Here is a 14,697-nt window from a genome sequence, read left to right on the forward strand (position 1 = left end):
TCGTCTAGCCACGTCCCTGCCAAGCTTCCTTCTTCTCTTTTCTCTTGTGCCCCTTCCCTTTTTTTCCTGCCCTTCTCTCTTTTCTCTCTTATATCTTCTACTCCGGTGGAGAGGTCTCTTTGAGTCAGAAAGAAAATCATTTTTTGGAAACTTCCTGCGGAGACCTTACGCAGCCAGAAGACAATTCACAGCCGGAAGCTTGAACGGCTTGCGGTCGAGGTCAACCCGTGTTTTCGCGCTCTGAACGGACCGATCGGAATATCTAAACCGTTCAGTCCTCTTGGTCCTGGTCGGCTACAACTGGAGATTAATTTGGACGGTCCAGATGGACGGACCGACTCTTTCCATGCTTGCAAAGTGGCCTGCATCGGCCGGGCTTTTCGCTGTGCGTAAACAGGGCCTGCAGACGGATCGGCGCTGGACTCTTGGTGGGGCCCACTTCCATTGTATTTTGAGAGATCCACTCCGTCCACCGAATTACTCTCGGAATTTCGGTCGGGAACGGCCGATGTTGGAAGGTTATTGGTGTGGCCCACGAGACTTTATTTCTACTGTTCATCCTTCGTTTGGACAGCTGGCTTTCGATCCTCATTACTTCTGGAAATTCTTCCACATAGGCCTTGGTCAGCAGCCTTGTGAGCTTTCACTGGACGGTCAGGATCTTCCATTGGATCAATGGTGGTGGGCCACTAACACCCACAGCGGACACCCCTGCATACACAAGGATTCTCGGAAAACAGTCGGTCAAACCGACTTTGAGCGAGAATCTCGGTCCAGTGTACGTTGAGTGCGCATGCACTTTGTGTACGTGCGATGTACATGTGGCTCCATTGTGATGGTCGTGAGAAATCCGTTCCGTCCATCTCTTTTCTCAGATCATTTTAATAGTTGGGACCACAATTGAAGCATATCTAGATATCAGGCGGGCCCCAAATCAGGATTTAAGAGGCTAATCCGTCCGTTGGGACACTTCCACAAGGATCCAATAGTTGAATTTCTATGTGTATGGTTAATTTATGGTCTTCAGTCTATGTGTGAAGTTTCGAGCCGAACGGATGGTGGAAAACTTGTGATCTTGCATTCTGGCTGACTTTCAAGCCACTTGAGCTTCAGTTTCTCGATTTTCTCGGATCTCTGGCGTGTAATTCCATCGATCTTTGTCCCCTAGAGTCCCGTCTAATGCCTTGGTGATGCCTGAGCTTTAAATCCATGCTTTTAGCATCCTTTCCAGTCCATGCTCGTAAATATACTCTGCATCACAAATACGATTAAATCAGGTCATTAACCGGCATCATGCTTGTAAATCCAGGAAATACTTGGGGTCTAATATGCAATATTTGACCCTCAATAGGTACCAAGGATCCACTTATAGAGATCAGGGAGATTTATGCTTGATTCAAGAACACAACTAGAATTAGAGTCCTATCTTCATCCAGATGGAAGATAATTCATTAAAAACAATTAGGAACGTCCTTTGATCTAGTTATCAATAGAGAAAATGTATGAAAATTAGACCTGATTCCATCATAAGGCCATGCCCATGAGACAAAGCAAACAACAGAATCTAACCAATCCACATCCATTCTAAGAGAGTTATGAACGTTAGGAAGGATTTTATCATCCAACCATGCCCATGAGATGATGGTGAACAATAGGGCTTCATAACTTCATTATCACAATAATGAAAAGAACATGCTCAAAGCTATCGTAGATCCATTGTAATTTAAGTCACAACAAACCACAAACCATTAAAAACTAAAGGCATTCCTTATAATCAAACTAGAATAAAAATTAGTTCAACTTAAACCTGAATCAAAAGATATAAAGAAAAGTTTCTTATTACACTACAAGCTTCACCTCTTAGCCCTAGTTAAGAGGTTCAGCCGATCATAGGCATGATCAAACTAAAAACTCTTAAAGGAAAAACATAAACAAAACAATGAAAGGGAAGAAACTTCCTTGCCAAAGGCCAGCTGCCCGTCCTCTTCTCTCTCTCTTTCTTCCTCTCGTGCTCCTCACGTCCTAGGATGTGTTTGATCTCCCTCCTCTCTCCTTTTTATATACAGCAAGGGCGGTGTCAAGTGGAGAGAAGAGGTAGTGCGTCCGCACTCCCTTTCGCAACGTGCGTAAGGCTTGCGCCAAAAGAAAACGGAAAGTTGCGTTTAACGGATGTGGACCGAAAGAAACTTAGTTCTTTCATCTTGGTAGTGGTTGGTCCCACCTTGGGCTCCGTCTGAACGGTTCAGATGGGTGATTTGATCATGGCCAAGATCGTACAGTGGCCCACGGAAGATTGGACGTCCGGGCGTTGCATGTTGCGCACGTTACTGCGCTGTGATGATCGATGGGCCACATAAATGATGTTTTCAAGGAAATCCACCCCACTCATTGGATTCCTAGCGGAAAATCAGTCAGGAAGGAATGATTTTGGTCAAGTTTTGGTGCGGTCTACTGTATCAAATCAATTCGCCGTTCATCTTGCGTTTTTTAGCGATCCTCATGTGTACATTTGCATGGGGCCAAAAGGCCACCATGGCAAGGGTCATGTCCCCCCTCTGGAGTGAATGAACCGTTCGGATCATGCAATGGGGCGAAGAGTGGGGCCCACTAGCGACGTCCGGCAGTTCGCGGTGCATCTGTTGTCTTCGTGCATGAGACAGATCGGGTCAACCCTATTTTGACCGAGTTGCCCAACTAGTGTCACGCCCCGAACTTAGAAATCGGGCTCACAAAATTCCCGATAGCCGAATCCGGCGTCGACAGCCTCCGTAGAACCCCATTCTCGGATTCCGGCACCCATTCACCAGGTTCCTATCCTGGGATACTACAAGGAGGATTTATAATCCTCAGTCTGATTCATAACGAGCATAACCAAAAGCATAACCTACGAACAATAACCACAAGAACACCACCACAAAATCCACTATGATAAAAAACTTTTGAGTACAATGCGACTGAAAGCGAAAATATAATGTAACAAAAGAAACAAAACTCCAGAAGCTCGGCTGCACATTCCAACTACAGCGAGACTATGGCTGCAACTGCGTCCTGGCGTCACCTGTACGCATCAATCGTGCATAAGCTTATAGAAAGCTTAGAGGGTGGTGTAAGTATGTGCGCAATATAAGCGTGCTCAAAATGCAAGGTCAGAGTAATGCGGAATCATGGTGATGAGCACATGAATGCAATCAGCCGTACCAAGGGTATGCGGTGCAAGATATGAATGCTATCGGCCATAACACAACCATGCGATGCGAGATGCAACTCAAGCATGTCAATCCTCATCATGTATCAGTACAGTTCTCATTCGGGATAATTACCGGGGTTCAATACACTCCAATTGGCACTGTCGCTCTCCTAGCCGCACAGTCCAAGTGAGCGTAAGAAACCTCACTATCCGCCTGACCAATAGTCTGCCAATACCTATCCGGCACGTCGATAGCGGACCCATTCGCAAGCTGGTCAAACTCAACCTAGTATTGCCCCTATCCTCGGGCGAGTAAGGCCACACTCCTTTCCAACTGACCATGACACAGTGGGAGACGCGGCCTCCTGGTATTCGGCCCTCATGCGCTCATATATCCACTTGGTCTCGACGTTGGAGTCATCCTCTGGTACAATCGGGTTTAGGGATTTTCACCCAGGGACATCTATGGCGCCCGTATGCTAGAACTAAATATTTCTGGTATCCAATCCTGCCATCCATGATGTGTCTGTGGAGGCTATGGCCCTGATGTCGCTAGGGCATACAGTAACTACAATCACACAAATGCAAGTGCATGAGCCACACTATCAGTCATGCAACAATCCTGCGTGTACCATACACTTATATGAGACAACTCCGCCTATCAGGGAGCCCATTAGCAGTCCGCCCGAAGGCATATGATATGATCGGTCACTCCTCACATCAGGCATACATATGATGCGGATGATCATGAATCATGGATCTATATTAAACATATATAAAGAGATGAGCACTGTGTATAATGGAGATGGGCCTAAACGGCCTACTTACCACAAGTATGGGCCTATCAGTGGGCCTTAGGGAGAGTTATAATGCGGACATTTAACCAACATTATCCATTCAATGTGGACGTCAAACCAGCATTGCTCCCAAGGCGTGGCCCGTTACAAAATCAACACACATACCATGTTGGAATTACACTACATTGGGCCTTATGTATGTCCTTTTGGGCCTTGACCCGTGGCCTCCAGTACATCAAATAGGCCTCATACATGGGTCTCGTATATACATATCAAGGTGGGCCTCAATGATGGGCCACAAACACACCGAGATGGGCCTTATCACACGGCCCTAAAATATTTTCCAAAATGATTGGACGGTTGGATAAAACATATGCATCACGGTAGGACCCACACTAATGAAGGGTGTGGATCACAATATATACTTAAGTGGGTCCCAAGTGGGGCCTACCATAATGTTTATTTTCCACCCCAACCTGAGCACAATGTAAGGTTTAATTGCCATCCAACCATTCATAAGGTCACTTGGACCAGGTAGGATCCACTGTAATATTTATTTGCCGCACCACCCTTTCAAAGGGTCACGTGGACCTGGGGTAGGGCCCACTGGACTGGGGCCCACTGGAAATGTTTATTTCCACCCAACCCGTTCAGAGGGCCAGGCGGTTAGGGAGGGGCCCACCGTAATGTTTATTTTTCATCTAACCTGTTGATCAGGTCACGTGGGCAGGGAGCCCACAGTGACGTTTATTTGACGTCCAACCTGTTGATAAGGTCATTGGACCTTGGGGCGGATGTGGGGCCCACCGAAATGTGGTTCAAAAATCCAGCCCACCTATTATGTGGGTCCCACTTAGCTGTCCGTTCAGAGTAATTTTCAGCTGCATCAAAAATTCAAGTGGGCCCCACCAACTGATTTTATATGTTTCAACATGTCTTTACATGATTTTAAATGCTATGGCCCACCTGAGTTCCGTATACGGCTGATTTTTGGGATGGACGGCTGGTCCGTGGGGACCCAGCAAATGCACGGTCCTGATGGTCAAAACGCATCAAGGTGGGGCCCACAGTGGGGCCGTGAGGCCCTGCCTCGTCCGTCCGTCAAACGGTGCAGCGCAGGCGCTGCCTGCGCCTACTGTCAGTGGCGGCGGCAGTTACTGCTGATGATGTTTTTTTTTTTTTTTTTTGAAAATATTGGTTTTTCTGCATTTTTTCTCAGGCGGGGCCCGCATCAGCAAGATCCACACCAGCCATTGGCCCCTGTAGCTCGATACAATTCTATCGAGACCAATATTGAATATTTTTCTGATGTACAGCAACATCGGTGTGTATTTCAATGGTAGGGAACTTTGTTTGTTATACTATGGCCTACCATAAGTTCAGATTGAGATCATTTTTCGGCTCAACGCCTAAAATGATCTGTGGAAGGGGATAGACGGCTTGGATTGCATAAAAACTTCAAGGTGGGGCCTGCATGAGTGGCCCACCTCTCCCTTTAGCTAGCTTGGTGGTGCACTTCCATGCCAGTTAACACTCTACTGTTGCCAACGTCCAGCGTCCAGGGATGCTGGACGACTTGCAGAATCACATCATTGTGGTGGGTCCCACGTGGACGTGGCCCACCAATATATATGCATATACATATGATATATATATATATATATATCTTATATTATATATATATATATAAATACATATTATATTATATATATTATATAAAATATAACACACACATATATATATACATATATATATATATATAGATGCATTGGGCCCATCCAAACAGTGGATGGTGTGGATCATCACCTGTAATAGAGTGGGCCACACCGTCTGATGTAGATAGACGGGGGAGATGTAACACATATTGGTGGGATCCACACCATTACAAAGAAAGAGAGAGAGAGAGATAGAGAGAGAGATACACGGTGAGATAGAGGAACCCCGCCACTATGGGCCCTCTTGATTAAATCACATACATCCAAATGGGTCCCACCAACAAGTGGGCCCTAAAATTTAAAATAATGGAAAATCACCCACCTTATCTTCCTTCTTCTTGGTCCCTTAGACTCCAATGCTCCTTAGCTTCAACTTTGATGGAGGTTGATGGGGTTTAGATGGTTGAGATAGAAGATGAGAAGGTGGACCACACTTGGGAGGGAGAGGAAAGCTTGGACGTGAGAGGGGTTCTTAGTTGCTTGGAGATTTTAGAAATGAGAGAGAGAGAGAGGTGATAAGGATGGGTGAGGTGTGATGGGTGATGGGTTGGGTTGAATTTTTTGAAAAAGGGGTATGGTTATTGTTGAAAATGGGAAAAAGAGGAGTGGTGAGGTGGAAAGAGGGTAGACTTTTGAAAAATGAGGAAATGGGTTGTTGTACTTGAGGTAAGGCTTGCATTAATGGTTGATTGATGGGACTAATTGTAGAGATTCCCTCGAAATCCGCAACGCGCGATGTTTCTTCGGAATAAACGCAGATCGGCATCTTCTTTCCTGGGTATCGGTTCGGTGCGCAAGTCACGGCGTTGGAACTGCGGCGATGACGCGGTCGCTATGATACAACTTTCGGATCAAGCCGACGTCGGTGCGCGGGACCTGGCTTAGGATCGTGCGCAAACACCGGATATGGTGCGAAGGTTGCCGAAACTTGACCGGAAGGACCGTGGAAGCCAACGGAATGGTACGGACTAGGACACGGGTCTTACAACTAGTGCACGTCTAGTGCACCTGGACTAGATACATGTTGCATTCAGGTGGGGTCCACTCGTGATGTATATAAGACATCCACTCTATCCATTCATTTTGCTACCTACTTTGAAGTGTTGAGACCAAATTTGAAGCATATCCATATATCAGGCGGGCCCCAAATCAGGGATTTGGTGGCTGATCTGTCCATTGGGCCACTGCTACTAGGATCCAATGGCTGAAATTCGACGTGTACGGTTAATTTATGGTCCTCAGGCCAGCTATAAAGTTTCAAGCCGAATGGATGGTAGGAACCTTGTGATCTTGTATTTTGGACGATTTTCAGGCCCGTTTAATGTGAGTGGTTTGATTTTCTTGGATTTCTGGCATGTAAATTCTTCAATCTTGGTCCCCAGGGGTCCGTTCCTTGCCTTGGTGATTTATGAGTGTTAAATCTATGCTTTTAGTACCCTTTTTCAGTCCAGGCTCCTAAATGCACCTTACAACACAAACACGATTAAAATATGCCGTTAAACAGTATCATGTTCGTAAAATCAGGTAATAACTGGGGTCTAATATGCAATATTTGACCCTCAACACTAGACTCTAAATACAATATAAATTTGAAAATTTCAGATCTAGACTCTAAATATGATGTAAATTTGAAATTTTCAGATCTAGATTTATGTGTTATGCATGAAATTCTAGAAAAGTAAAATTCTAGACTCTTGATAACTTGATTTAAGACAACCTAATGCCAGATCCTAGTCTTTGATACCAAAAATTGGTATTGGATGGCCTAATCCAACCCTAAATGAATGCAGAATTTAAAAGAGACAGATTTATACAAGCATTAATATACAAGCATCAATCAGTGGAAGCATCAAGTTCTCTTTTCAAGGCAATCAGAAACAAACGACCTCATGGCCTCTCTTCAGACCACTGTCCGATCCTCCTGTCAGCTGAGGAGACTACCTAGGGCTCGAAACTGTTCCGGTTCGACACATCCTGGGTGAAAATGGCTGGTTTCCACAATCTGATAGCAGATTGGTGGGGAGGCTTTAGGGTAGAGGGATTCGCAGGATTCAGACTATGTTCCAAATTCAAGATGCTGAAAGATAAAATCAATTAGTGGAAGCATCAAGTTCTCTTTTCAAGGCAATCAGCAATGGACAACCTCATGGCCTCCCTGCAGAAGATAGACGTGGAAATCGAAATCGGCAACTTCTCTTTGGAAATTCTGTCCAGAAGAATAAATCTGATTTAGTCTCTATCAGCGAGGACTTTCGAAGACAAAATATCCTGGAAACAAAAATCCCGAGCGCGATGGATAAAAGAGGGCAATAGAAACACGAAATATTTCCACAACATGGCCAGTATGCACGCTAGACTCAACAAGATAAGCAGTATCGTGGTCAATGATGTTCATGTGGAAGACAAAGATGCAATTGTTGAAGCAACAATTTCTCATTTCAGTTCCCTCCTCAGTACTGTCCATCAGAGAAGACCTGGGTTAGACAATCTCATTCTTAATTCTGTTCCTCCTGAAGAAACAGCCTCCCTTGAAGCCCCTTTCACCACAGAAGAAGTCAAGCTGGCAATAGATTCGCTTGGGGGAGACAAAGCTCCAAGTCCGGATGGTTTTCCTATCCTATTTTTTCAAATCTTTTGGGAGGTTATCCACTTGGACGTCATGGAATTCTTCAAGGAATTCCACGACAGAGGAAGGCTCTCTGCTAACCTCGGTGCCACTTTCATCACTCTCATCCCTAAATTCCCAGGGGCTACGTCTTTCAAGGACTTTAGGCCGATCAACTTACTCGGTGGGCCTTACAAGATCCTGGCCAAAGTCTTAGCCACCCGCCTGTCAAAGGCTATCGGCAATATCATCTCTGGCAACCAGTGTGCCTTCATCCCAAGGAGGCAGATTACGGACTGCGCCCTTATAGCCAACGAATGCATAGACTCTTGTCACAGGTCAGGCTCAAAAATCATCTGTTGTAAGTTAGATATCAAGAAAGCCTACGATTACGTAGACTGGGAGTTTCTGCAGTACATGTTAAGCAGCATGGGGTTTGGGGTTAAGTGGAGAAGGTGGATCGGGGAGTATATTTCTTCAGCTCACTTTTCCGTTCTTCTCAACGGCTCCCCTTTCAGCTTCTTCAAGAGTTCAAGAGGTCTGCACCAAGGGGACCCCCTTTCCCTGTCCCTCTTTCTCATTGTTGGCGAAGCTCTATCCAGGATGCTACACACAGGGCATGAATCTGGGATCCTACTGGCATCACTATTCAAGGTCTGTCCTCTCCCATCTCTCACATCCAATTCGCTGATGACACTCTGATTTTCAGCGAGGCCTCCCAGGAGAAGATTAGCAACCTCCGCACTTCCATCCGTTGTTTCGAGGCAGTCCCGAGGCTATCGGTTAACTTGGCAAAATCCAAACTCTTTGGGGTTAACATGGATGGTGAGGAAACTAGAAGATGGGCTGCTCTGCTCGACTGTTCAGCGGCCTCCCTCCCCTCCACGTTCGTTGGCCTTCCGTTGTGCGTTGGCGTCCCTCCTAAGTCAGCTTGGGATAAAGTCATCTCTAGGTTCGACTCCTTCCTGGCTAAGTGGAAATGTCGCTTCCTATCGCTAGGCGGTCGCCTTACTCTAATCAAGGCGGCCTTATCTAACCTCCCCATCTACCTCATGTCCTTATTCAAATGCCCTCCCTCCGTTCTGAAGACTATTGAGAACAAGAGACGAGATTTCCTTTGGCATAACAAGGGTGAGAAGAACAAATTTCATCTGGTGGAGTGGAAAGCTGTGTGCAAGCAATATCAACAGGGTGGGACAAGTATAAAAAATCATAGGCTTATGAATCGGGCTTTGCTCGGCAAGTGGATATGGAGATTAAGCACAGAAGACAACAGTTTGTGGAATAAAGTAATTAAGAGCAAATATGGCAAATCGGCAGGTGGCTGGTGGTCTAAAGAGTCCTCTCGGTACAAGGCTTCTGCACTTTGGAGAGGTATCATTTCCACACAAGAAGAAGTCCTACAAGGTGTCGACTTTTAGCTAGGTAAGGGGTCTAAAATTCTGTTTTGGAAAGATAGATGGGTGGAGAAAGTCCCGCTTAATGAGAAATTCTGGATAATTTTCTCTCTTGCCCCAAACCCAGCGGTTACGGTCGCTGATTGCTACGCTGTGTCTGCTGGTAAGATAGTCTGGTCTATGGAATGTAGGAGAAACCTCCAAGATTGGGAGATCCAGGAGTTTGCAGACCTCCTTGACTGCATTTACAAGGCCTATCCTAACCCATTACTCGATGATACGCTGATCTGGAGGAATTCCAAAACCAACAGGTTCTTGGTTAGTTCATTCTATCTATAGCTGGACCGAGTTCCTCTTTCCGTCGACTCTCAATGTAAGTAAATTTGGAAATACTCAGCCCCGCCCAAGATTATAACATTCGGTTGGTTGGTTAGTAGGAAGAGGATCCTGACAGTGGATAATCTAAGGAAGAAAGGGATGTGTTTGGTTAACATCTATTTGTGCTGCATGAAGATGGAGGAATCGGTTAATCACCTTTTGCTCCACTGTCCCTTCATCTCGTCCATTTGGGCTGACTTCTGTGCTCGTTTTAGTATCAGCTAGTGCTCCCCCGACTCCGTTGTCTCCCTTTTTCATGCTTGGCATGGGGCGAAGCAAGGCAAACTTTGGTCTAGGCTGTGGAGAATGGCCCTTCTTGCCATTTGGTGGTCTGTTTGGGAGGAAAGGAATGGCAGATGTTTTCGGGACTCCGCAAATTCTGCTACCTGTGTTTCGTCTAGAGCTAAGTCTTTAATTATAGAGTGGACTGTTCATGTAGAATCCTTGAAGGATTCCGATTTACTGTTTCTTGGCGTGTAGCTCTGTTTGCTCTCTCAGCAGATTAGCTGCTCCCTTTGTCTCTCGTCTTTCTTTATCTTTTCTTTTAATACAATTTGCATCATCTTTCAAAAATAATAATAATAATAATAATTCAGCATTATACATCATAAATAAGAATGAACTAAGGAAAATTCAACAATGATCATGGCCATCCATCACAAATACGTTGTATTGAATCTTAAAATATGAATTTAGTTGGATTTAATGAAAGATAGGACTTTCATCTCGCAATGGGTCCGTCCGACGATCTAAGTGGATTTTCTAATCTAGGAAATATGAATTTTTTTAATTGGGCAATTTGAAAAATTCAGAAAAATGAATGGTTCTTTGATTATAGTTCAAATTTAGGGCATTGAGTGATTAAATTTGAAGAAGATGAAACTATGTATATGTGGGGATCAAGATCTTCCAAGATCTAATGATTTGGATTAAAACGAAAAAAGATCGACTTCTAGATCTAGAGAATTTAGAAGAAAATGAAGAAAAATGGTTTAAAAAAGAGAATACCCTGAGAAAATAAAGAATGTGAGAGAAGGAGAAGATGGGAAATCTCTTTCATGTGCCTCACACCCTCTTCCAATCAGTGGTAGTAGAGGACGAAATCGTTCGACTTGAGGAAGCAAAAGCCCCCTTCTTCTTTTTTCCATAAACATAACATAACATTCCCTTTGAGGTTTAGGGCAAAACATCCTTATAAATTCAGAATTACATTAAATGATTAAAATACCCATACTTAAAAAAAGTTGAAAAAAAAAGAAAGAAAGAAGAAATTTGCACAAAAAATTGTGTGCGCATTGTCTTAAAACTCAAATATATAAAATATGCATAAAATAAACTCAAATTCAAGTTGCCCGATGGGCTCCGATGATAAGTGATATCGCATTGAGGGTGAGCTGTGACGATCCAACGGTCCAATCATACCATCCTTGTAATCCAATGGTCTAAATATCCTCTTCAAGCAACTAACACACGTTACGAACGTGTGTAAGGTGTTCAACCTCTAGAGATTTGAACCGTTTCCATCATCTAACTACATTGATATGGGTAATGCACGCCTACTGTTGATATACTTTGAATGGTATTGATGTCCGCAACAATTGACTTGCAAAATTTATAGGGGGTAAAGACCATATTTGGAAAGGTTTGATACCCAACTCGAATGCATCCCTCCAAACATGCAACTTCACACAAGTGGCAACCTGGCAAAAGTGTGGGACTTCTCTAAGTTTGCGTAATTTATATGGGAGACATGGCCTTCGGTCCATGTGCCCCACTATGGTTGGATTATGCCCCCCAAAATCTCCTGCAATCTTTAAACTTTTGATTTGTAACGTACACAATGTTTTGGAAGAGGAATATCCACATTCACCTGAAAAACATCTCAAGATTGATTGTTTTGTGTCTTCCTATCTGGGAGTTCTTCTGGAGATGCTCCTGCCATGGTGGGATGCAAGAGACTAACTGATTCATCTTTCAGTTTGAGTGAGTGAAGCTCATGGTTCAGTCATCCAAACTGTCCATATAGCTAGTGATGTGGACCTCACTAGGATGCCCGTATACCAAAAATCTCTCCAATGAAAAGATTCCTATTCCTTCAATAAATGGCACTAAATAGAAGATCCAGAAAGAAATACAACAATGGTCGGCATGATCCCAGCAGCCAGTCTTATGCCATCGTTTTTGGTTGACCGCTGACCATTTTTGCATCTGTTTGCAGCATAGTTTCAAAAACTGTAAAACTCAATTCAACTTAGTGTTATGCCTGGGCGAGTCAAGTTGAACACTCAAATGAGTCTTCAATAGACTTGACTCAGATTTTTAATAACTTTGAGAAATGATCTAGTGCACTCAATGTAGTGAAACCTTTTTATGTGCCTAATCGCATTTGGACTCTTGGAATCTTTATCACCAATCAAGACCAGTCATTAGGTTCATTTCCCTCTTCTTCCTTTATTCTGGAAAAACCACAACATTAAGATGCTCACTGGACTCCATCTTTCATGGAGAATTTGTCCATCCGCAATTTTATTTTTTTTCCTGCCATTTGACCGTATCGTGTGGAGAATACAAACCATCCAAGCAGTATGATTTTTTTGTATTATTTATTATTTATTATTTATTTTTAAATTTATTTTTTTTTTCCAGGCAGCCTATGAAGGGTGGACTAGACATAACTGACGGTCCAGATAGGTGATACGGATGGGGTGCATGGAAGGGTTTCTTTCTTTCCATGCACCTAGTCCACTGGATCATTTCTCATTAATTTTATAATATTTAATGCATTTAAATGGTTGAAAAAGATAAAATTAGCTAAAATACCCAGAATAACACAACTGGCACTTTTGCGCAGTGGCAGAACGCTGTGTTTGTATGGCTGCCTTTCGAGTCAACCCAGCCTGACCCAGGAAGTTTCAGAACAATGGTTTGCATGATAGAATTTGAAAGAAATGGATGGCCCCATCAAACATATTTTTGGTGCGTGTACGGTTAATATTTTACAATTTCAACATTTAGGCATGTTGTTGCTCAAATTTAGTCAATCCCGTACCACCTCTTGTGAGCCACTATGTACCTGCAAATTGATGGAAAATAAAGAGACACTAGGGATGCCGGTTATGGGATGCCGGTTATGGCCAGTGACCATTTGATGCCTAAGTCAGGTGCATCGACCCACAGTAGGTGTAGTGAAATCAGGATATTTGTCCGTACCTTTTCTTTGAAAAGGGTGATGTATTTATAGGTGCTCTTAAGCGACTTCCGTATCCGAGTAAATCTATAAGATATGCTGAAGGGGCTCGTATTGGAGTCAGAATATGTTCTTGAATATTTCTCCGATTATGTCTCAATTGGCGTGATCTTCGACTGAGATCTCACTGGACAATTCCACCCATATACGGTACAAGATTCTCTCTTGATGTTTTTGATCTGAACCTGAGGTCGGCATCCGAGGTTGAGGTCAGTACTCGTAGTTGAGGTCTGTAGGTATGTTGCTGAGTCGTATTTTCCAAATCGGTTTAACTTTTCAGCTCGATCTTTGAGTATTCTTACTCAGCTCATCTTCTCTAGCCTTTTGGTAATCCAGAATCTGTTCCGATTGCTCTTTTGCCATGTGTCCCATACGTCAAGTCATCTCAATTTTACCCATAACAGTTGCCCCCTACTTTTGAGCTCTATATTTATGAGCTCGGGAAGTAAGCATATTTGAACCGATGTATAGGCGAGAAGTTCTGAGCTTCTAACTAGAGGAGGTCACTTGTTCTATGCGTGTTCATCGATTTTGTTACCTGGTAGTTAATGCAGGAATTGGAAGACGGCACATGCTGCGATGATCGAGGAGGATATTATGACAATGGTTTTGTACGAGAATGGAATCAAGAGAATGGAAGATCTGATCTGTCCAAATAACAGATCAATATCAAGTCTCAAATCCCATCTCACTCAAGACCATCACCTTAGGGATGGTTAAATGTAAGAAGTGGTTTGATCCAGACTGATCAATGCCTCGAAGTGGATGAGGTGGGCCATCAAGAGATGTTGAGTGGCCCTATTCAATAGAGGTTAGTCCTCGAGTTCCTCGAACCTTGGCATGGTTGTCTTCATCAAAGGAACTTTGGTGGTCCTAGGCCTAATCTTTAGTGAGTCTCAAACATTTCCATGAATGATTAGCTAGGGAAGAAGATCCGAGAAGATAGTGACTTCAGAGCCCTTTCTCTCCAAGGTAAGTCCAATTTGCTAAGGAAAATATTACATATTCGGAAAGCCCACATGAAGGATCCAAAAGCCTAATGAGGGGCTCTCATGGCCTTAGGAAGGATATAAAAGGAGCATTAAAAAAAAAAAGAGCTTGTGGCCCCACGCCAAACACATCTACCTACTTTTATATCTACCTTACTTTCATGTATATCTTACTTTTCCTAGTTTAGTTCGCTATTGCCCAGCGGCCCTCGTTGCAGTACATTTATCTTAGGAGTAGGCTAAACATCTGCAAACTTAAGTTGCCGGATCACCATGTTCATCTGAGTTTCAATTCAGTTGTTTATACTCTGATCATATCCTGTTGACCACCTACCTTGACCGTTTGTTCCAATAGACACATCAAGTATTTATTTTGTTTTAT

Source organism: Magnolia sinica, chromosome 13 (genome assembly GCF_029962835.1).
Source record: "Magnolia sinica isolate HGM2019 chromosome 13, MsV1, whole genome shotgun sequence".
NCBI lineage: Eukaryota > Viridiplantae > Streptophyta > Magnoliopsida > Magnoliales > Magnoliaceae > Magnolia > Magnolia sinica.